The sequence below is a fragment of the Stenella coeruleoalba genome (genome assembly GCF_951394435.1).
Source record: "Stenella coeruleoalba genome assembly, chromosome: 1".
Lineage (NCBI taxonomy): Eukaryota > Metazoa > Chordata > Mammalia > Artiodactyla > Delphinidae > Stenella > Stenella coeruleoalba.
Genome location: NC_137169.1, coordinates 101,050,226 through 101,075,185, shown reverse-complemented (window position 1 = coordinate 101,075,185; position 24,960 = coordinate 101,050,226). Strand labels below are relative to the sequence as shown.

The 24,960-nt window shown below is 38.5% G+C and overlaps 1 long non-coding RNA gene across 2 annotated transcripts in view; it reads right to left on the bottom strand.

Annotated features, from left to right (window-relative positions):
- The window catches only part of LOC307192930, a 97,025-nt gene that overhangs the window by 11,017 nt on the left and 61,048 nt on the right, over positions 1–24,960 (bottom strand). The window contains exon 1 of one of the 2 annotated variants that reach the window (XR_013830198.1): positions 9,545–9,664. The exons of the other annotated variant lie outside the window; for it this stretch is intronic. This is a non-coding gene — a long non-coding RNA (uncharacterized lncRNA). Of the gene's footprint in view, positions 1–9,544; positions 9,665–24,960 lie in introns of those variants that run through there. 2 annotated transcript variants of the gene reach the window in all.

Sequence of the window (24,960 nt, the reverse complement as noted above, 5' to 3'; positions counted from 1 at the left end):
ATAGACACCCTTAGGTGTGTTTAAGAAACAGAGAGGACACCAGAGTAGCTGGAGCTTCATGGGTGACGGGAGACTGATGTGAATTGAGGGTCAGGTAAGGAAGCCTTGTAGGAGGTTGAATTTTAATCGAAAAGCATTGAAGAGCTTACAGTAGTGATTTGTATCTCTATATCTGATTTGTGTATGGAAAATGGAAAAGGAGTTTGAGGGCAAGAGTAATAAGAAGAGTAGCAAAGAGACTACTGCAGTAATCTTGGTGAGAGATAGAAGGATTAGGGTGGCAGCAGAGAAGAAAGAAGTGGACTGATTTTGTGGTATTTTTCAATAGGATTTCCAATGGATGAGATCTTGGCTTTGGCTAGTGGCTAGATGCTGGGACAATTTACAGAAATGGGAAAGATTATGGAAGTAGCAGATTTTGTGGTAAAACTCAAAAGATCTATTTTGATCTCATCAAGCTGGAGAAGACTATCAGATATCCAATGGAGGTGTTGAGTAGACAGCTGGAAATGAGTCCAGAATTTTGATCGTGTTCAGGTTTGCAGGGCACAAGTCTAATTTGGCAGGACATGGATGTGAGTCAGTGTAATCTGTTATTAACTCTTTTCATTAAGTTGTCAAATGATAAAATGAATGAGTAGTTGTAAGGAGAGTAAAGAACACTAACTCAGCCTCATAAGACCAGAATCATCTGCCGCTAACTGAGCGAGTTGATTCCCCACCTCCAATCTTCATTGTGCTTGTCTGTCAAATAGAGTTAGTGGTGATACCTACCAAGAGGAGTTGTTCTGAGGATCAAAGGAGCCAACATTTGCAAAAGTGCCTAGTAGGGTATCTAGCACAACGGAGGCCTCTTTCAGTAAATGGCTGTCTACTCTATTCAATCTGTAAGGCCTTCTAGAAAAAGGCAAAGAAAAATATGGGGATCACTCTCAAAAGGAATATTCTCCACACCTCACAGATCTTTTTGTTGACAGTGTTGGTAAAGGCAAAATCTACACTCTACAGAGCCCTCACTTGAACCTAAACTTGGCTGCTTCTGGAAAAAAATGGTGATGAATTTCTTGACAGCCACGCCATTTGTCAGCTGATAACATATTTTTTCACACATAATTAGACTTAAACCAAGTAAGTGACAGTGAAAAAAAATGCATTCTACAAATATTATTACTACTTCTGAACATTAGTTTTCTCTCTTTCCCTCTCTTTCTCGCTCTCCCTCCCTTTCTCTCTCTCTCTCTCTCCTTTTTTTTTTTTCCTTAAGGAAGTGCCTACAAGGAACCTATTTTGGGGGCTGACTTGGTTGTTTTCCTGGCTGTCCTCCAGGGAGGTTTGTAGCAAGGGTTGCTAAAGCTGCAGATAGTGGTTTTGTGGGCTATTTGTTGCTGCTTTTAAGAGCCCAGAAAACCTCTCATTCCCATGTGTTCCTAGTTCACAAAGGAGGTGCAGGACTCCTGACCACTAACAACGAGCGCAGAGCCTCTGAAATCAAAGGGTTGGAGAAGGAAGGGGGAAGGGCTATTACTTAATTCCATGGTCATCTGTTCCCTTCTCAGGACAGTGGCAACTCTGCACTGGACATGCTCCAGGATCCTGGTGGGAAAATCTGTAGATGACTACCACAGCAAACAGCATCCTTGGGGAATGTTCTTGTCATGTTTCTGTCATAAAGGGGCCATCTGCACTCAAGAGGTTTCCACAGAGGACACCAGCCCAGCACGGTGTGTCACAAAGAGGCCACGGGGCACGGGCCTGCTGTGAACCACCCAGGCCTCTGCACAGGAGGTGGGGGCAGGGCTACCGCATGAAGGCCAGTGGCACAGCAGGACTGGACAAGCAGAGACGGTTAACTGGCCAGCTCAAGTGGGTCTTAATTCTGGGTGAATAAATTAAGCCTTGACATGTCACAGATATGGCTGTGCCTGGAAGCACCAGTACCAGCTTCTACTCTGAATTTGTTGGAGAGGATAACCTCCCTGGAGCTTCCGCCTGAATGGAGAGAAGTATCCCTGAACTCTTTAGGAAAAAGTCAAGTTAGGCCAGACAGTGGGCGTCTCCTGGTGGCAGCAAGTGGGCAGGAATCGGCAGGAAGTAAACCATGGTCAAGAGTCATGTGAGCTGCCTCCTGGTAAAGCAGGTCCCTCTCACAGTCCCCTTGCTTTACCAACTTCCTGTCAAGAAGCCAGCCGTACTGCCTGTCCTGTCTGGGTAGTCCTGTGAATGACAGAGGTCCTGACCCAGTCACATGCAGGAAGGAAAGGAATTCCTCCCTCCAGAATTCCTCCCTTACCACCTTTCTGCATACTGTGCTTGACCCTGGACAAGCCTCCCTGGCCTCAGGGAATGTCTGTCAGGCACCAGGGCACAGTGGAAAGGGGGATCTGCATCCTGGGACTGGACCTGACACTGTGCTTCTCTGAACAAACTTCATTCAGTTATTCAACACATATAGACTGAGCTTCGTGAAAGTACCAGAGAGTTCCTAGATGCAGCAATCCAAAGGCAGTCTGCCCTCAGGCTTATGGGGTAATGAAGCACACAGGTAAGTACACCTCTCTGAGCCTCAGATTCCAATCTATGAAGTGTAGGTAACTGCAACAATATGGAAACATCATAAATGACCATCAGCATATGAGCACATCACTAGATTGTGGTATAAATTTGAGAATTCTATAGGGCAGTGAATGGACATGAACTAGAACTGCATTTATCAATATATAGATAAGTAAGTGAAAAAAGCAAATTGAAGGATAGATTAGCAGGATTATTCATATAAAGTTGTAAAATATGCAAAGCAATAATAAATTATGGATACATATCTTTGTAATAAAGTCAAGAAATTATGCATGGGAATGATATGCTAAATTTGGAAAAACAGTTCTCTTTGGGGAGAAAGGGAGAGGGACTGGAAGGCACACTCAGGAGTTTGCCAGCAGAGATGCTCAAGAGTTTTCATTTAACCTGAAATGCTTTACCTTTTCAGGGAGCTAGAGGGTACACAGGTGTCTCTTATATTATTTTTATTTTTGGTATGCCTGAAATATATCGAAATAAAAGTTTAATGCTACATTGAACTTGGAAAGATAATTAGTTTTTTAATCCTTATGATCAGTCAATTGTACAGTAGTATGAATAACCCAAACAACAGATAACCCTAAGCATATCTATTTAGGCCTGGAACATTCCATTTTATTTCTGAGGAAGGGTAGATAAAAGGTTGACTTCCCAATTATTATTGATAATTACTACTATCAACATTTACTGAGTGCTTACTATGTGCCAGGCATATAATACATAGTCACTAAGGATTTTACATGCATTATTACCATTTTAAGTGAAGTTGCTGAAGCTCAGAGAAGTTGCCAACCTCACATGACCATAAGCAGGGAGTTCATTATTCAAACCCAGGTCCCTTTGCCTGAGTATTCAGCAGGGAGAAGCTGTAACGAGGAAGTAAACTCCTGGGCAACTCAGCACTCTTCCTGATTCAGTGCCTGATGCCAGGCAGGCCCCTCACCTACACCCTGTATCTCAGCTTTCTCTCACTGGCTAGAATTTGAGGATAGTAACAAGAGCTTCCACCTTGAATGGACTTTGTAACTGAAAATGGTGGACAAGTAAATGGTGGCTGGATGGTGCATGAATGGGGAATAGATGGTAAATTAATGGACGGTTGCTAGATGGATGGATAATGGGTTGTGTACTGTGGAAGTGTAGATAGAAGGTGGATGGTGGGTAGAATGAATGGATGGATTCTGGATGGATAGATGACGATTAGGTGATAAATGGGTAGATGATGGGTAAATGACAGATAGCTACATCTTCGAAAATGGATCCGTAGCAGGTGAATGGTGGATGGGTAGACGGTGGAGAGATAGTGGATGGGTGGTAGGTGATGAGTGATGGTAAATGGATGGTTTAATGTATCATGGAGCAAGATGGATAGATGGCAAGTGGATGGTGAACGGATAATGAATGAAGATGGATATTGAATGGATAGTGAATAGGGGATGGAGGGGTAGAAAATGTGCAGATCTCTCTGGGGCCTTGGACCGGATGTCACACAGTTACATTCAGTGAGATTAAATGAAAGTCTCCTGCATTGTCCCCACCTTGGTGCCACTCTTGTAACTCTCATGGTTGCCCCTTTTCTCAGTTTGACTCTCCCTGTTGATATTTCTACCATCAGCTGTGCAAAAGTGAGGTTAAGTTCAAAACTGACGTCTTAATTAGGCCATTACATTCCAGATCTAAAATACTTTTTTGCTTTTTATTATTTATTTACACTTAATTTCATAGATAACACATAAATACATTTTTATGAAAATAAGGCCAAATTCTCCACTAAACACTATACATAAGCCTCAAATGTCAGGCTCACCTCCCCAGAGATAAGAGTTTCCAGTTTGGTGACTATCCCAGTCTTTCTCAAGTCATTCACACAAACCTGTATGTTCCTATACAGTGTGGGGGCATTTATAAAAATTGTATCATGCTATATCCATCAGTCTAGAGCTTGGTCTTTCTTTTATTATCTTTTTACTTTTAGCAAAGTTATACAAGCACATAATTTAGAGTCAACTAGATCAATCAAGTTTATTAAGTCAAAACAGTGGTCCTCCGCCTCCCTGTCCCATTTCTTTCTTCCCACAGGCAACCGCTTGCAATTCCTCTGGATGATTCTTTTGGTATTGACTTCCTACCTCTTAATAACATGCTTGCTACTGTTGTTTGTTTGTTTGTTTTAGGAATTATCGATTACTTTCGCACAATAGAAGGTGAAATTTGGCTCTCTTTCCTCCTTCCCACCTCATTCTCCTCCATGTATTCTTCCCACCATTTCATTCTCCCAATATACTTACAGCACAATTTTAACTAGATCAGTATTTGGGAAACATGATGGTGACTATTCTGGAATTCACAGCTGAGTTTTGTAGTAAGCTATAGTTAAATCCCTTCCCCACACACCTTTTTGTTTTCTCTGTATTTAATAATTATCTTTTTTCCATTTTCTTTATTTCCTAAGTAACTATGATTAATTCAACAAATTCATGGTCAACTGTTTAAATTTTTTCTCAATATATTCAGATAGTTCAGGTAGTCTGTTGATTACATCTTCTTGAAGAAGCCTCCCCTGGAATCTTGTCACCTGCTTCTGTTCTCCTTGTGTGCCAGGTGCCCAGCTCACATCATGGGATCTCCCTCCATAGTAGTCCTAAGAACTCTCTTCATCTCTTTCCTGCATTGGATCTCCTGTGTCTTGTATCTTTATTCTTCCTCTTGCTTCTCTCTCAATTTAATGGAACACATTATCTATCCGGCAGCTTCCAGAGAAGGGGTACATGGAAAGTAAACCATTTGATACACTGTTGTCTGAAATGGCTTTATTCTACACTGACCCTTGATTGACAGTTTGGCTAGGTATAGAATTCTAAGTTATAAATCACTAACTTTGAAATTTTTGAAAGCATCACTCCACTGTATTCTAGTTTCCAGTATTACCACTAAGAAGTGCAAGGCCATCTTGCTTCCTGATCCTTTGTATATGACCAGTGGTGTTTTTTGTTTCCAGTTATTGGTGTGCAAAACACCAAGTATTGCATGCACTCCTCTAGGTTTTCCAGCCTTTCTAGCCTTGACTACAGTTAGATCAGGACCATATGACTAGTTCTGGCCAATGGCCTGAGAGCAGAAGTGACACATGTCACCTCCAGGCTACAAGCCAGTATGCCTCCTCCAACCCTAATTTCCCTTCCCACAACTACCTCAGAAGACCCTCAATCCAGGTGACATAATTATAAGGTGGAATTGGACCTCCTGAAGTACATCAGGCTTTGCATAAGTGACAAACTTTGGTTTTGTTAAACCACTAAGATTTTTGAGGGTTGTCTGCTGGGGGGGTGGTTCCAGCATTAATTTCCCTGACAAATATATAAATATTCTGAAATTTCACAGGGATATGCCTTGATGTGATTCTATTTTTAACCATTATACAAGTTAGTAACTGGGTCCTGAAGATGCATAGCCTTCAGTTCTAGGAAATTCTATTTCACTGTTAACTTCCTCACCTTAGTTTTCTCTGGCTTTTTTCTTGAATTCCAATTATTCAGTTATTGAACCTCCTGGATGGGTCCTCCAATTTCATATCTTTTCACTTCTATTTTTCATCTCTGGATTTTTGCTATGCTTTCTGAAAGTTTTCTTCAACTTTATTCCAAGATTTCTATTGAATTTTTAATTTCTGCCATTATATTCTAAACTTTCAAGAGCTCTCTGAACATAAAAGTCCAGACTCTTACAAATTTGGCATATCATTCCCATGCATAATTTCTTGCCTTTATTACAAAGATATGTATCCATAATTTATTATTGCTTTGCATATTTTACAACTTTATATGAATAATCCTGCTAATCTATCCTTCAATTTGCTTTTTTCACTTACTTATCTATATATTGATAAATGCAGTTCTAGTTCATGTCCATTCACTGCCCTATAGAATTCTCACACTTACACCACAATCTAGTGATGTGCTCATACGCTGATGGTCATTTATGATGTTTCCATGTTGTTGCCGTTACCCACACTTCATAAATAGGAATCTGAGGCTCAGAGAGGTGTACTTACCTGTGTGCTTCATTACCCCATAAGCCTGAGGGCAGACTGCCTTTGGATTGCTGCATCTAGGAACTCTTTGGTACTTGCATGAAGCTCAATCTATATCTTTTGAATAACTGAATGAAGTTTGCTCAGAGAAACACGGTGTCAGGTACAGTCCTGGGATGCAGATCCCCCTTTCCATTGTGCCCTGGTGCCTGACAGACATTCCCTGAGGCCAGGGAGGCTCATCCAGGGTTACGCACAGCGTAGAAATGTGGTAAGGTGAGGAATTCTGAAAGAGGACTTTAAAAAACTCCATCAGTGATGTGTATTTGTGTCTTCCTTTAGTTCTGTCAGTTTCTGCTTTATAAATATAAAAGCTCTGCTATTAAGTGAATACTCATTTGTGATTGTTATGTTTTCCTGATAAATTCATTATGAAATCCCCCACATTATATCATTATGAAATGGCTCTCTTTTCTCTATTCATGCAACTTGCCTCAGAATATATCTGCATACCTTTCTTTGTTAAAATATATATTAGAATGTTTGTCTTTTTATTGTAGAATTATAAGAATGCCTTATATATTCCAGGTAGAAGTCCTTTGTCAGATACATGTAAGACAAACATTATCTCCCAGTCTAGGACCTGACATTTTCATTTTCTTAATGGTAACAAAGAGCAAAATGTTTTAATGTTTATGAAAAACAATTTTTAAAAATTTTCATTAGGTTTTTTCCTTTGTCCTATCCACAAATTTTTTTGCTTAACCCAACTTTGCAAAGATATTCTCCTACGTTCTCTTCTAGAAGTTTTATAGTTTTAACCTTTACTTTTAGATCTATGATTCATTTCAAGATAATATTTGTATAAGGAATAAGTCAAGTGCTGAGGTTCATTTTTTCAAAATGGGCAACCAATTGTTTCAACATCATTGTTGAGAAGACTGTACTCACTGAATTACCTTGGCACATTTGGTGAAAATTAATTGTCCATGTTTCTGTGGGTCTGAACTCTCTATTTTATCCCACTGCTCTACGTGTCTATCCTTACATCAATATTACACTGTTTATTACAGCTTTTTGGTAAGTCTTCAAATCAAATAGTTCAATCCTCTAAATTTCCTCCTCTTTTAAAAAGTATTTTGGCCTAAGTCCTTTTCAATTACATAAAATATTAAAATTAGCTTGTAAAATTTTTAATGAAAAAACACCCTAGAATTTTTGTTAGGATTCCATTATACCTATGGATCAATTTAGAGGGAGAACTGCAATTTTAGCAATATTGAGTCTTCTGATCCTGGAACATGGTTTATCTCTCAATTTATTTAAGTCTTTTTTAATCTCACTCAAGTATGCTTTGTAGCTTTCATTGTACAAGTCTGGTACCCAAATGTTAAATTTATCCCTAAGTATTTTACGTTTCTGGACATTATTGTAAGTGGTATTGTTTTTTAATTTTATTTTCCAATTTCATTGCTAATATATAGAACGGCATATATTTTTGTATCTTGACTTTTTAACTCTGTGATCTTGCTAAGCTCACTTATTACTCTTAGCAATTTTTTGGTAAATTCCGTAGGGCTTTTCATGTGCAAGATTATCATTTGTGGTCTCCAGTAAAATGTTGAAAAGAAGTACTGAGGCGTTCTGGTTCAATATGGCAACATAGGAGGCTCCTAAACTAACCTCTTCCCACAGACACACAAATCTACAGCCACATATGGAAAGAAATCCAGGAACTAGCTGAGCAAATCCTACACATCAGGCAAATGAGGGGGAAAAAAAAAAAAAAGAAACACTGAAATAGGTGGAAGAGACAGAAACAATCTGTTCATAAACTTCCCCCTTGGTGCAGCAACACACAGGCAGAAGGGAACTCACAACTCTCAGTTTCTCCCTGAGTGAAGGGTTTGGACCCAACATTTAATGTCCCAACTTTTTTTTTCCAATCAGACTGCATCTAGGTGCTGACTGAGACCCTCCCCTGTGGGACACTGACAGGTCTTAGCACACCCTCAACTGCTGGGAGCCACTAAGAACAAAGACAGCAGCTTGGACAACCACAAAAATCTGAGAGTCAACTAGGAGCTATGGCCAGGTTTATTGATGAGGTTTATCTCCTACATGAGACCAGTCTGTCAAGACTGGAAAAGGCAGCTCTTTTATCTAACACACAGAAACCAACACAGAGAGTCAAGGAAAATGAAGAAATAAGAAATATGTTCCAAACGAAAGAATAAATCTCTAGAAACCAATCTTAATGAAATGGAGATAAATGATTTACCTAACAGAGTTCAAAAGAGAATTCATAAAGATGCTCACCAAAGTCAGGAGAGCAATGAACAAACAAAGTGAGAATGTCAAGAAAGAGATAGAAAATATTTTTTTAAAGTACCAAGAAGAAATTATAGAGCTGAAGAATAAGTTAACTGAACTGAAAACTCAATAGAGGGGTTCAACAGCAGACTAGATCAAGCAGGAAATAAAAGATCATCAAACTCAAAGACAGGGCAGTGGAAGTCATCCCACCAGAGAAGCAAAAAGAAAAAAGAATGAAAAAGAGTAAAGATATTTAAGAGACTTAAGGGACACCATCAACAGGACCAATATATGCATTACAGGAGTCCTGGGGAAAAAAAGAGACACACAGAAATGGACAGAAGCTTATAAAAAGAAATAATAGCTGAAAATTTTCCTAACCTGAAGAAAGAAACAGATATTCAGATCTAGGAAACCCAAAAACCAAATAAGAAGAACTAAAGAGACACATAAAGACAAAGAAAGAATCTTACAAGCAGCAAGAGAAAAGCAACATGTTACATACAAGGGAACCCCCATAAGATTAAGAGCAGATTTCTCAACAGAAACCTTGCAGGGCAGAAGGAAGTGGGTGATATATCAGAGTGGTGAAAGAAAAAACAATGCCAACCAAGAATACTCTACCTTGCAAAGTAATACTTTGGAACTGAAGGAGAGATAAAGAGTTTCCCAGACAAAAGCTGAAGGAGTTCATCACCACTAGACCAGCCTTATAAGAAATGTTCAAGGGAGTTCTTCAACCTGAAACAAAAGGATGCTAATTAGTAACATGAAACATATGAAACTGTAAAACTCACTGGAAAAGGTAAATATAGAGTTAAATTCAGAATACGATGATATCATGATGGTTGAGGGTAAATCATTTTCAACTGTAGCATAACAGTGAAAACACAAAAGTATTAAAATAACTATAACTACAATAATTTGTTATAGATATATAATATAAATAGATGAAAATTATAACATCAAAAATGTGAATTTTGGGGATATAAAAATGTAGAGCTTTTGTATGCATTTGAAGTTAAGTTAGCACCTTAAAATGGATAGTTATAGGATGCTTTATGTAAGCTTCATGGTAACCACAAAGCAAAAACCTCCAGTAGATAAACAAAAGGGAAAGAGAAAGGAATTCAAGAATACTACTGTAGAAAATCATCAAAACATAAAGGAAGATAGCATGGAGGAAGAAAGGAAAAAAGAAACAGGAACTAGGAAACAGCCAGAAAACAATGAACAAAATGGCAAAACTAAGTCCATTTGTATGAATAATTACTTTAAATGTTAATGGACTGAGTTCTCCAGTCAAAAGATACAGAGTGGCTCAGTGGATAAAAAACGAGACCCAACTCTATGCTGCCTACAAGAGACTCATTTCAACTTTAAGGACACACATAGACTGAAAGGGAAAAACATATTCCATGCAAACTGAAACCAAAAGAAAGTAGGGGTAGCTATACTCATATCAAACAAAATAGACTTTAAGCCAAAAACTGTAATAAGAGACATAAAATGATAAAGAGGTCAATTCATCAAGAGGATATAACAATTGTAAATATTTATATGCACCAAACATCAGAGCAAATAAATACATAAAGCAAACATTAATGAGGCAAAGGGAGAGACAGACAGCAATACAATAATAGTAGGGGATTTCAGTAATGCACTTTCAACAATAGATAGATGATCCAGATAGAAAATCAATAAGAAAACACTGGAATTAAACTACATGTTGGATCAGATTGACCTAACAGACATACACACAAAACAGGCCATCCAACAGCAGCACAATACATATCCTTTTCAAGCAAAAATGAAACAGTCTCCAGGATAGATCATATGTTAGGCCACAAAAAAGTCTTAATAAATTTAAGATTGAAATTATATGAAACATCTTTTCTGACCACAATGTTATGAAATCAATCACAACAAGAAAAACAGAAAATTCACAGATATGTGGAAATTAAACAACATGCTCCTGAACAACCAATGGGTCATGGAAGAAATCAAAAAATATTTTGAAATAAATGAAAATGGAAAACACAAAATACCAAAACGTATGAGTTGTAGCAAAACCAGTTCTAAGAGGACAAGTTATAGCAATAAATGCCTACTTTAAGAAAAAGAAAGATCTCCACAACACTGTAAATCAACTATACTTCAATAAAAACAAAATAAAACAAAACAAGAAAAAAATCTCATATAAACAACTACCCTTACATTTCAAGACTAGAAAAAGAAAAGCAAATTAGGCTCAAAATTAGTAGAAGGAAGAAAATAACAAGAATCAGAGTGGAAATAAATGGCACAGAGACTAAAAAGACAATATAAAAGATCAATGAAACTAAAATCTGGTTTCTTAAAAAGATAAAGAAAATTGACAAACCCTTAGCTGGACTAAGAAAAAAAGAGTGAAGACTCAAATAAAATCAGAATTGAAGTAGGAGATATTACAACTGATAACACAGAAATACTAATGATCATAAGAAACTATTATGATAAATTATACACCAACAAATTAGATGACCTAGAATAAATGGATAAATTCCTAGAAACATACAACCTACCAAGACTGAATCAAGAAGAAACAGAAAATCTGAACAGACCAATAACGATTAAGAAGATTGAATCAATAATCAAAAATCTCCCAAAAAACAAAAGTCCAGGATCAGATGGTTTCACTGGTGAATTCTACCAAGAATTTAAAGAAAAATTAATACCAATTCTTCTCAAAACTCTTCCAAAAAATAGAAGAGGAGGAAATACTTCCAAACTCCTTTTATAAGGCCAGCATTACCTTGATACTAAAACAAGACAAGAACACTAAAGATAAGAAAATTAAAGGCAATATCCCTGATGGACATAGATGCAAAAATCTGCAATAAAATATTAGCAAACTAAATTCAAGAGCACATTAAAAGGATCATACATTATAATCAAGTGGGATTTCTTCCAGTGATACAAGGATGGTTCAACACATGCAAATCAATATATGTGATATACCACATTAACAGAATGAAGGATAAAAATCATAGGATCATCTCCATAGATGCAGAAAAAGCATTTGACAAAAGTTAATACCCTTTCATTATAAAAACTCACAACAAACTGGGTAAAAAAGCAATGTACCTCAACATAATAAAGGTGACATACAACAAGCCCACAGCTATCATCACACTCAGCAGTGAAAAACTGAAAGCTTTTCCTCTAAGATCAAGATGGCCACTCTTGGTGCTTCCCTGGTGGTGCAGTGCTTGAGAGTCCACCTGCCGATGCAGGGGACACAGGTTCGTGCCCTGGTCCGTGAAAATCCCACATGCCGCGGAGTGGCTGGGCCCATGAGCCATGGCCGCTGAACCTGCACGTCTGGAGCCTGTGCTCCGCAATGGGAGAGGGAGCCACAACAGTGAGAGGCCCGCGTACCACAAAAAATAATAATAATTTTAAAAAATTTAAAAAAAATAAAATAAAAATAAGATGGCCACTCTTGCCACTTTTTTTTTATTCAGTATAGTACTGGAAGTCCTAGACAGTGGAATTAGGCAAGAAAAGGAAATAAAATTCATCAAATCAGAAAGGAAGTAGTAAAACTGTAACTCTTTGCAGATGACACAATATTACCTATAGAAAATCTTGAAGATTCCACCAAAAAAAAAAAGTGTTAGAACTAATAAATAAATTCAGCAAACTTGTAGGATACAAAATAAATATACCAAAATCAGTTGTTCCCACAGAATGGGAGAAAATATTCTCAAACAATGTGACAAGGGATTAGTCTCCAAAATTTACAAACAGCTCATGTGGCTCAATATCCAAAAAACAAACAACCCAGTCAAAAATGGGCAGAAGATCTAAGTAGACATTTCTCCAAAGAAGACATACAGATGGCCAAGAGGCACATAAAAAGATGCTCAACATCTCTAATTATTAGAGAAATGCAAATCAAAACTACAATGAGATATCACCTCAAACCAGTCAGAATGGCTATCATCAAAAAAAATCTACAAACAATAAATGGTGGAGAGGGTGTGGAGAAAAGGGAACCCTCTTGCACTGTTGGTGGGAATGTAAATTGATACGGCCACTACAGAGAACAGTACGGAGGTTCCTTAAAAAACTAAAAATAGAACTACCACATGACCCAGCAATCTCACTCCTGGGCATATACCCGGAGAAAAACATGGTTTGAAAGGATACATGCACCCCAATGTTCATTGCAGCACTGTTTACAGTAGCCAAGACATGGAAACGATCTAAATGTCCATCAAAAGATGAATGGATGAAGAAGATGTGGTACATATATATAATGGAATATTACTCAGACATTAAATAGAATAAAATAATACCATTTGCAGCAATATGGATGGACCTGGAGACTATCATACTAAGTGAAGTAAGACAGACAGGGAAAGACAAATATATGATATTGCTTATATGCACAATCTAAAAAAAATGATACAAATGAACTTATTCACAAAACAGAAACGGACTCACAGATTTAGAGAACAAACTTATGGTTACCAGGGGGAAGGGTGGGGGGGAGGGACAGATCAGGAGTTTGGGATTGACATGTACACACGCTATATTTAAAATGGATAATCAAAGTAGCTTCAGTCAATCACCAGAGGCAAGCAAAGAAGGGAGTTAATGTGCTTGCTAGGGTGATTCATCCTGATCACCAAGGGGAAACTGGAGTACTGCTCCACAATGGAAGTCAATGGAAAACTACAGCAATCCAATCCAAGCAAGACTACTAATGGTCCAGACCCTTTGGGAATGAAAGTTGGAGTCACTTCACCAGTTAAAGAACCAAGACCAACTAAGGTGCTTGCTGAAGGCAAAAGAAACACAGAAGGTATAAGTGGAAGAAGGCAGTTATAAATACCAGCTATAACTATGTGAACAGTTACAAAAACAAAGACTCTAACTGTCATGAGTATTACCTATTTTGTTTTAAATATATGTATCCAAAAAATAAATAAATAAATAAAATGGATAACCAACAAGGACCTACTGTAAAAATAAATAAATAATTAATTTAAAATGTTATATTTAAAGCATTAAAAAAAATCCAGTTACTACATACCAAGTACTTTTCAAAAAAAAATCAGGTGTTTCTGTACACTAACAACAAATTATTGGAAAAAGAAATGAAGAAAACAATCCAATTTATGACAGCATCAAAAAGAATAAAACACTTAGGAATAAATTTAACCAAGGACGTGAAAGATCTATACACTGAAAACTATAAAACATTGATGATAGAAATTGAAGACGATACAAATAAATAAGAAAATGTACTGTGTTCATGGATTGGAAGAATTAATATTGTTAAAATGTCCATACTACCCAAAGCCATCTACAGGTTCAATGAAATTCCTATAAAAATTCTGATGGCATGTTTCACAGATATAGAAAAAATGCTAAAATTCATATAAAACCACAAAAGATGCCAAAGCACAAAGAAATCTTGAGAAAGAAGAACAAAGCTGGAAGCATCACATCATCGGATTTTAAACTATATTACAAAGCTGCAGTAATCAAAACAGTATTATACTGGCATAAAAACAGATATATAGACCCATGGAACAGAATAGAGACCCCAGAAATAAACCCATGTATATATGGTTAATTAATTTTCGACAGGAGGACAAAAATATACAGTGGAAAAGGACAGTCTCTTCAAAAAATGATATTGAGAAAACTGGACAGCTGCATGGAAAAGAATGAAATTGGATCCCTATCTTACACCACACACTCAAAAATCAACTCAAAATGGATTAGACTTGAAAGTAAGACCTGAACCTGTAAAGCTCCTAAAAGAAAACATAGGGGATAATCTCCTTGACATAGGTCTTGGGAATGACTTTTTCAGATTTGACACCAAAAGCAAAAGCAACAAAAACAAAAATAAATAAATGGAACAACATGAAACTAAAAGGCTTCTGCACAGCAAAGGAAACCATAAACAAAATGAAAAGGCACCTATGGAATGGGAGAGAAAATATTTGTAAACCACAAATTCAATAAGCGGTTAATATTTCAAAATATACAAGGAACTCATACAACTCAATAGCATAAATAAATAAATAGCCCAATTGAATAATTGAATAGATATGTTTCTAAAGAAGACATAAAAATGGCCAGCAGGTACATGAAAAGATGCTCAACATTACTAATCATCAGGGAAATGCAAATCAAAACCACAATGAGATATTACCTTTTAGCTGTTAGGATGGCTATTATCAAAAAGATAAGAGACAACAATTATCAGTGAGGGTGTGGAGAAAAGGGAACCCTTGTACACTGAGGTAGAAATGTAAACTGGTACAACCACTATGGAAACAGTATGAAGGTTCCTCAAGAAATTAAAAATAGAACTACCATAAGATCCAGCAAGTCCATTTCTAGGTATATACACAAAGGAAACAAATTCACTTTCTTGAAGAGATATCTGTGCTCCATGCTTACTGCAGCATTATTCACAATAGCCAAGGTATGGAAACAATCTAAGTGTTCCTCAACAGATGAATGGATAAAGAAACTGTGACATTTGTATGGTTGACCCTTGAACAACTAAGGCGTTAGGGGTGCTGACCCTCTGTGCAGTCAATAATCAGCATATAACTTATCGTTGCCCCTCCATATACCCAGTTCCTCCAATTCTGAGATTCTGCATCTGCAGATTCAACCAACCTCAGATCTTGTAGAACCGTAGTATGTACTATTGAAAAAGATCTGCATATAAGTGTAGCCATGCAGTTCAAACCCATGTTGTTCAAGTCAAGTGTCAACTGTGTATGTGTGTGTGTGTAATGGAATATTATTCAGCCTTAAAAAAAAAAAGAGGAAAGCCTGCTATTCATGACAACATGGAAAAACCGAGAGGGCATTATGTTAAGTGAAATAAGCCAGACAAAGAAAGACAATAATAATATTGCACAACAATATGTCTGCATGTCTACAGAGAATAGAATGGTGGTTGCCAGGGGCTGGAGAATGGGGGAAAGTGGGAGAGGCTGGCAAATTGGTATAAATTTTCAGTTAATAAGATGAGTAAGGTCTGAGAATCTGATGTATAACACAGTGACTATAATTGATAATATGGTATTGCATAATTGAAATTTGCTAAGAGAGTAAAACTTGTGTTTTCACACACACAAAAAAAGGGCCAATATGTGAGGTGATGAATGTGTTATTAACTTGTTGGTGAAAATTCTTTCACAGTGTATACATATATCAAATCACCATGTTGTACAATTTAAATAATTACAATTTTATTGGTGAATTATACCTCAATGAAGCTGAAAAATATTTGTTGGACATTGTGAATTTTATGTTGCTGAGTATCTCAATTTGTTGCCCTTCATAAAAATAGGATTGTGCTTTACCTTTGTAGGAAGTTAAATTGCAGATGAGCTTAATCCTTTCAGAGCTTGTTTTCCAACTTTCTCTTAGTATGACTCTAGAGTAATATGCTTATAGAGATATTCTCACCTTACTAATAAAGTGTGACCCTGCAGGAGTCTCTTCTTTGTGCCCTGGGTGATTAATAAGGACGCTATTCTGGCTGATTGGGACACGACTGCCTCCCAGCCCCATGTGAGGTCTAGTAGTTGTTTGGCTTATAGCTTCATAGTCTTTCTTTGCCCACCCTTACGCAACTTCACTCTACACACGAGCAGCTTAGTATTCAGCAAAGACTCAATCAGACACCTATACGGATTTTTGTATCTCCCTTTCTGTTTAGCTCCCTCCATTACAAAACTCTGGCCCACAGGTTCCAGTCACCTCAGCCTCCTTAAACTTAGAACTCTATATCATCATCTAGCAAGACTACTATATTTTGCTTGAGATCCTCCTCCCTATACCTTGATTTAGAGTGTGTCTCCAAGTGGAATGTCACGGCTATCACAGACTTCATCTCATACATTTCTCTTCTCTTAGGGATCAAAGGCTCACCCTGCCTGTAGTCTATTGTTGAAAACACTGCTTCAGATATTTGTTCTGTTTTCTGGTCATTTATCATGGGAAGTCAAGTCTGGTCCTTGTTAATCCATCATAACTGGAGCTTAGATATCTTTTAAAGAAATTGAAAGAACAAAAATACAGCATGTTTTATACTCCTTACATATTTACTATTTTGAGGTCTCTTCATTCTTTCCTGTAGATCTAAATTTCCATCTGGGACCTTTTCCCTTTTGTATGAAGAATTTCTTTCAGAATTTCTTGTAGTCATGTCTACTGACATTGGTTTCTCTCAGCTTTTGTTTATCTGAAAAAGTCTTCACTTTGTCTTCATTTTTGAAGTGTATTTTTGCTGAGTATAGAATTCTGGCTTGACAGGAGTTTTTAAATTATTATTTTAGTACTTTAAAGATGTTATTCCATTATCTTTTATTTCCACTATTCCTGATGTGTTTTATCTTGCTTAGTGATCATTATGCTTCTTAGATCTATATGTGTGTGTGTGTGTGTGTGTGTGTGTGTGTGTGTGTGTATATATATATATATATATATATATATACACATATATATATATTTTTTAATCAAATTTGGGATACTTGTTTAACATTTTTCTGTCTCATTCTTTCTTACTTCTCTTTCTGGTCTCCAATTACACATGTTAGATCACTTGATATTTTTCCACAGGTTACTGAGGCTCTACTTATTTTTCTTTAATCTTTTTTCTTTCTGTCCTCCAGATTGGATAGTTTATGTTAATCTAAGTTCAATGTAATGACCCTTTCTTCTGCCATTCTCAATCTGCTGTTAAGCTCATCCATTGAATTTTTCATTCCACGTATGGTATTTTTCAGTTCCAGGACTTCCATTTGGTTCTTTTATATAATTTACATTTCTTTGCTGAGATTTCCCATCTTCTCATTCTTTATAATCATATTTCCCTTTAAGTCATTGTGTATATTTATAAGTTCTGCTTTAAAGTTCTTATTTGATAATTTTAACATCTGAGTCATCTCATAGCTGGTTCCTATTGGCTGATTTTTTATCTTGACTATGAGTCACATTTTCCCATTTCTTGGCATATCTAGTGATTTTTTTTATTGTATAATTATTGTATATGATACCTTTCAGAGTCTCTGGAGACTGTTATTTTCCTCAGAAAGGGGTTAATTTTTCTTCTAGGATACAGATTAGGGCAGCAGCTGAAATATCCACTTAGTTCCTTCAGTCTTCCAGCAGTTCCTTTCTACCTGGTTCCCTGGAGTTTCCCCTCCAGTTGCATAAATTAGTAATTAGCCAAAAACTGGGTAAAGCTTACACACAGAAATTGGGCTCCCCCTTCTGCACCTCTCTCCTTTCCAGGATTCTCTCCCTATCTTTGCAACAATTTTGGCAACCCCAAACTCTGTCCTCTGACACTTTATGGCAGTAGTACTGGAGCTTTCTGCATGAGGTCCAGCCATCCTGCACCATGCAGACTAGGTAGAATGCTTGGGTATGAAAACCTTGCTCGGTTGCCCTCTTTCATGGCATGACATCCCTCCAGTTTGCACCAACTTTTGGTCACTCTCCAGTGCCTTTAAATGGTTGATTTTAACATTTTAATTCAGAGTGTATCACTGTTACCCATAGGAGGGCTAATACAATAGAAGCTACTTTACCATTACTAGACGCACACTCCTTTATAACTTCTTTTAAACTACATTAATCAGATTAAACAATATTTTTGTATTGCACACCTGAACAACTTTCCATAAAAAATAATATGTTTGGGCTTTCCTGGTGGCTCAGTGGTTGAGGGTCCGCCTGCCGATGCAGGGGACACGGGTTCATGCCCCGGTCCGGGAGGATCCCACATGCCGCGGGGCGGCTGGGCCCGTGGGCCATGGCCGATGAGCCTGCGCGTCCAGAGCCTGTGCTCCACAACGGGAGAGGCCACAGCAGTGAGAGGCCCGCATACCGCAAAAAAAAAATAAAAAATAAATTAAAAAAATAATAATATGTTTCATGATTTTTACATTTGGTTTTATTTTCTAACACACTAGAAAATATTTTTACTGTACAATTTAAGCCCATTTTACCACTTAAGCAGAAGTACCTTTAAAAATAACTTTGCTTTGTATCTGTTTATTCTTTGATCTTTAAATTAAATTTAGCTAGGTATAGGGTTGCTTTGAATTTTCATTTTATTTTTTCCAGGTGTTATGTGTAGCCAACATGTTTCCAGGTTTTTTCTGAGTCAACTAACCTTGAAAACAACTTAATCTTTGTTAAGACTGAGAATTACAATGCTGATATTGTGTAAATGATGAGAAAATATGGCTCTCAGGACTTTGTGGTGAAAAGGGGATTATAATAAGAATAGATGAACAGGAATTACTTTGCAAGCCTCTACACTGTTTCTTTTGTGTGTGTGTGTAAGGGCATGCTCCTTACACCTGGGGAAGAACGGAAAACTGTTCCCACAATCTTGTTCTATTTCCTCAAGGATAAAACCAACCCACCCTAGCAGCTTCTGCCCCCAGGCAATGACTGCACCAACTAAAATTAGTTCTTGCAAACTCTGTCCCTTAGACCTGAACATTTAACATTCTATGTCCTTCATTTTAATCATACCAAAGTGTCCTTATTAAGGTCCTGACTGAGCACAGTGCTGTACCCAGCAAGTTAAGCACATGGAGTCTCTGTTGTCAAAGCAGAGAACATCATGAAGAAGGAATACAGACAATTCAGCATAAACACTGAATGGTGATTCCTTTCTCTCTGGTCTACTATGCCTACAGGATGCCAAACATCTGGACAGAAGATGCAACATTCAGTCAGGAAGCTCACTGTTCTTCCATATAATTGAATAGACTTTTATGCGAATTGTATAAACCTATCAATTAAAATAGTTATGCCAACTTATATTTCCATAATGATTTACAACTGCAGGGTACATATATGTGTAAGTGTATGTGTGTATACAACTTCATTTAATTACCATACCCTTATGTAATAGGCTTAATTATCCAATTTTACAGATGAGAAAGTTGAGAACCTTTATCAAACATGTATTGATCTCATAATCTGTGCCAGACACACGCCTACAAAGGAGAAATAAAACAGTTCCTGCCCTACTGGGAAACCAAGGGAGGAGCTTGGAATTGAACAAACTTGACTTGCCCAAATCATACAACTACTTACTGTCAGATCTGGGACTATGTCCAACTTTTCTGACACCAAGTTCATCACTGCCTTCACAGCTGCCTCCAATAAAGGCCAGATGCATTTACAGAGCAGTGAGTAGAAAGGGGACAGGACAGAGGTGCCACTGGAGTTGGAAGAGTCTTGTTATTAACACTGAGATCAGAAGTGAAGTGTAAGTCATTAAAATTACAATCATGAAGACTAAAACCAGACACTGAAAAATGTTTCTGATGTAACACTGAGTTAAAAAAATTTTTAAAAAGCAGAGCATTAATGGTATGTCTACCCATGTTCACTTGATACACATATGGACAGGTACAGGACAAGACCATGGGCAAATTTAATTTAAACACCTGGATTTTCTTCATGTGGCAGGGTTGTGGCTGAAATTTCCCTGATTTCTTTCCTTCCTTCTTTTTCCTTTTACTCTATAGTTTTGTTGATGTTGCTAAAATATAAATTATAGGTAGGAAAAAGATAATTTTATGGAAATATTAAAGCTTTTGTAGCCAGATAGACCTGGATTCAAATCCCAGTTTTGCCAAAGACTAGCTGTATGATCTAGGGAGAGTTATTTAACTCCTCTGTGCCTCAGTTTCTTTGCCAAAGAATAATGTTAACCTCGCAGTGTTTTGCTGAGGATTAGTGGTTATGTGTTAGAACACGTAATACACACAGAGCAACCACTCAACTTGTAATTATTATTATTATTCAATGTAAACCAAGATGTGTGTTGAAGAACAGGCAGGCACTGCAGACCTGCAGTGAGGCACAGGTTTGGTCAAGAGTCTGCCGTGGCATCTTTAACCCAAAGAACAGCAATGTGGAATCATCCTTATCAGCAGCAAAAACACATATTGAGTCAGGTCTTCAAGATACAAACGTGTTAAACATCACCTGTCCTAAAGGTGATGTCCTAAACCATCAATCTCTTTACCTACTCAATAAACATTTATCATACACTTCCTGTAAGTCAGAGACTAAAAGAAGAACTAGTGGTATAAAAGTTAAATGGGACTTAGTTCTTACCATAGTTCACTAGGGGAGGAACAACCATGGAAACAGATAAATACTATATAATGTGGAAAGCATTATCACAAAGCTAGGCATTTTACAGCATAAATAGATAAACACCTAATCCCACTTGGTAAGGGAAGATGAGGGAAGTCTAGGAAGGATTTCTGGAAGCACTGACCTGGAGCTGAACCTTTGAGTATAAGCAGGAGTTAATTAGGAAAAGGGCCTGGGTGAGGCAGTAGTAAAACATCCCAGGCAGACAGGAAGATATACGGAACCGTGTATTAGAGAACAACAAGCAGTTCAATTTTGCCAGAGCACAGAATTGGAAGCAGGGGATGAGATTGAAGGGGAAGGTAGGAACCAGATCATAGTGGGGTTTGTTCACCTTATCCAGAGAGCAGTGAAGGATTTGAAGCCAGGGAGTTCAGAGTCAAGGTAGTCAGCTTAACATTTCAGACAAAAGCTCTCGAGGAAGAGCTGCACCTGCAGAGGAAGGATGTGAATGGGACAGCCTGTTTGCAGTTAGGAGTCTGAACTCTTGGGGTTCAGGAGAAAGATGAGTCTGCACAGAGACAGTGATCATGGGCACAGAGACCAGGGCGAGGGAAATCAGATGGCAAGACAAGTCCTAAAAATCCCAAGAGCCCAGTGAGAAGCAGAAAGGAAGTACTTACTTAAGCTTTGATGAAAATTTTGTTACACACCCAGTCTGGGAAACTTCGTGGAGGAGGTAGGATATGAGCAGTTTTTTAAAGAAAAAGAAGACAGGTAGTGAAGATGGGCAAATCCCAGGGGGAGGGAGTGTAATTAACAAGGCCAAAGAAGCAGTAATATGTAGGTAGTGTTCACAGAAATAGATGAGTTGAGAATAAGAACATATGATCTCTATCATGCCCTCTACATGATAAATTCTCATCCCCATCATAGGGACAGCATTTGTGAAGGATACATTGTTTTCTCTCCAAAACCCCTGCTTTTCTGAGATGAAGCATAAAGAGAGGCTACAAGGAGCTCAAGGTGGGAAAAAATTCAGAAATTCTTCTAGACTATAACCCAGAAAAGAAAAGACAAGACAGAGTCCCTCCTGATGGCAAGAAAGGTCTGGTGGTCTTGAGGTGACTCCAGGTTGTGACCAAACAAGCTTTCTCATTCCCCACCCCCAGCTCCACTCCTTGCCATCCAGTGGCAGGCAGAAGCGACTGACCGACCAGCTGTGTCAAGGAGAAGAGAGGATAGGGGAGCATGGGGAAAGAAATGTTAAAGTGGCCTAGGGGACAAAGGGGAAGGGGAGAAAGACAGGGTCTGAGGTGAAAGGTTCCCTAGCCAACCTGAATGTCACAGAGGTGCTCAGGGTTAGAATGGGAGCCGGCAAACTTGCTCTGTAAAGGGTCAGAGAGGAAACAGGCTTTCTGGGACATCCGCTCTCTGCCTCAAGTACTCATCTCTGCCATTTAGCACGAGAGTACTCACAGACAGAGCTAGGTATCAGTAAAACTTCGTTTATGGACACTGAGATTTGAATTTCATAAAATGTTCACGTGTCACAAATATTCTTGATCTTTCTCATCTAGTTTAAAGTGTAAAAATCATTCTTAGCTCACATACAAAAACAGGCAGCAGGCTGGGTTTGGTTTGTGGAGTCTGGCTTGCCTTCCCTGGTTTAGAATAAGGGTCTCATCCCAGATAAAGAGCTCGGATGGGTCAGCACAGAGAAGCCTCCCTCAAACCTATACTCCTGTAGGTTCTGGATGGGATGAGACATAGGGCTGAAACTGAAGGAAAGAACTGTTTTCTATGCTCTTCTAGATTTCATGGGCGCTTCCCTGGCTAGCAACAAGTTGTTTAGTAATGGACTATACCACCCCTTTCCCCATAAGTAAGGATGTAGTAATGGGGTTTTGCATTGCTTTTATATAAATTAAATTTTGAAATACTGCTTCCCACATATCTATAAACCATATCACGGTATTCAAAAAATCCAATAGTAAAACAAAAGCCACACATATTTTCGCTATAATACACTCCTCTGGCTACTAAAAAAGCCAAGTAACACGTGGGGCCATGCTCATGAGCAGCTGGACCTCCCTGTGGCCTCAGCTGCCCATCTGGGAAATGGGCAGAACCTCCTAAGCAGCTTTGAGACTTACTCTTGCCCAGCTGGCTGCTCCAGCTTGGAAGGTTCTCAGATCACCTACAGATGCACAGTGTTTTATTTACCCTCCCAATTCTCAGTCTCTTCCCTTGTTAGGTACTAAATGATCTTTTCTAGTTTCCAAAGATTTATGTGGTCTTGCTTGGAAAATACTGAGAACCCTCCAGCTTTGTCTTTTCTCCTAGAAGCATAGCTGAGGGATAGCTGTGCATCAAAATTAGATGATTAGGAAGACTGACTTACAAGATTCTTGACAAAGAGCCCAACCATTTTCCTTGGCCTGGGCACAAGGCTTCAGATTTCTTAAAAATAAATCAATATCATATCAAATTCAGACTCTAAAACCACTAAATCTCTCCTCTCTCTCCCAACCCCCAACCCACTGCTAATAGAATAAAATGATTCATGTTGTTACATTTCCCTTCTTTTCTGTTCCTTGGAAGCATTTATACCTCCTTCTTAGAGAGAATGTTTGGGATGCTTTCATTGACCTCTTCCCTTATCTATTCTCCAAGATCTCTAACTTCCCAGCTACCACCCCAGACTCTTTCTCCTTCTCTGACACTCAGTCTTTTAGAAGTAGGTATAAAAGGATGGGATCAAAGAAAAGAAGACAAGCCTCAAGAAAATAAGGATGTATGTGGGGAGCTCTTTTTCCTGACACTCCTCCTGCCCTTAGCTGCCCTGATGACCAGGAAAGGAGCCAGCCACTAGATCCACCCAGGACCTAAAAAGTGAGTGAACCACAGAACTCAAACCTGAAAGGACCCTGCCTAAGGGATTTCACAGCACCAACAATGGCAAACGTTGTTGTGCACATTTCCAAGTCAAAGCTCACAGAACCTGCCTGGCTCTCAGTGGAGAGCTGGCCCCTTGTACCGTGTTTGGAGGAAGATGGATGCACCTTTCCCAACGCCAGGGCTCCAGTGAAAACCACTTTCTGCCATGAGGCACCGGGTTGGTTCAGCCGACTTGCCACAAATCTGGTTCTGCAGGAAGCATGGAGCTCTGCTGAAAACACATTCATCCTCTTCTCCCATTTGATTTTTCTTCCACATGCCTTTTGCATTAATGCTGGCATTTTGTTTCCATCTGTTTTCAAGTCTTGGTTAGAAACGTGCAAGTCCAGCTCTAGCTCTCTCCAGGGCTGGGGGTCCTCCGCAGGGTGTAGCTCCAGAGAACAGTCTGTGGGCGATCAGCTGCGTGTCTTATTTCAAACCTAAAAACACTGAGTGAGTGCCTCTTAGGTGCCAAGCATTGTGCTGTCCATCAGGTACTTGCCAGATGCCACATCATACTGCTGCTCAAAATTCAGCAGAGACTCCCATTTCACTTGGAGTAAAAGCTCAAGTCATTACAACAGCCTACAAGACCTAAAACGACCCCCTTCCCACCCCTACCTCTCCGACCTCTTCTTCTGTAATTCTCCCTCTTACTCACTCCCCAAAGCTACCTGGGCCTCACTGCTCTCCCGTGACCATGCTGCTTCCTCTGCCTGAGTGCCCTCGCACTGGCTGTTCCCTCCTCTCCACCCGGAATGCCCTTTCCCCACAGTGGCTAACTTCCTCACCTTCTGCAAGTCTTTGCTCAAATATTACTTTTCAACAAGGCTTAAACTGACACTTCTGTTGAAAACGGCACGCCTTCGACAGCATGTCTGATCCCCCTTCCTGCCCTACCCTAAATTTTCTCTTTCTGCAGCACTTATCACCTACTG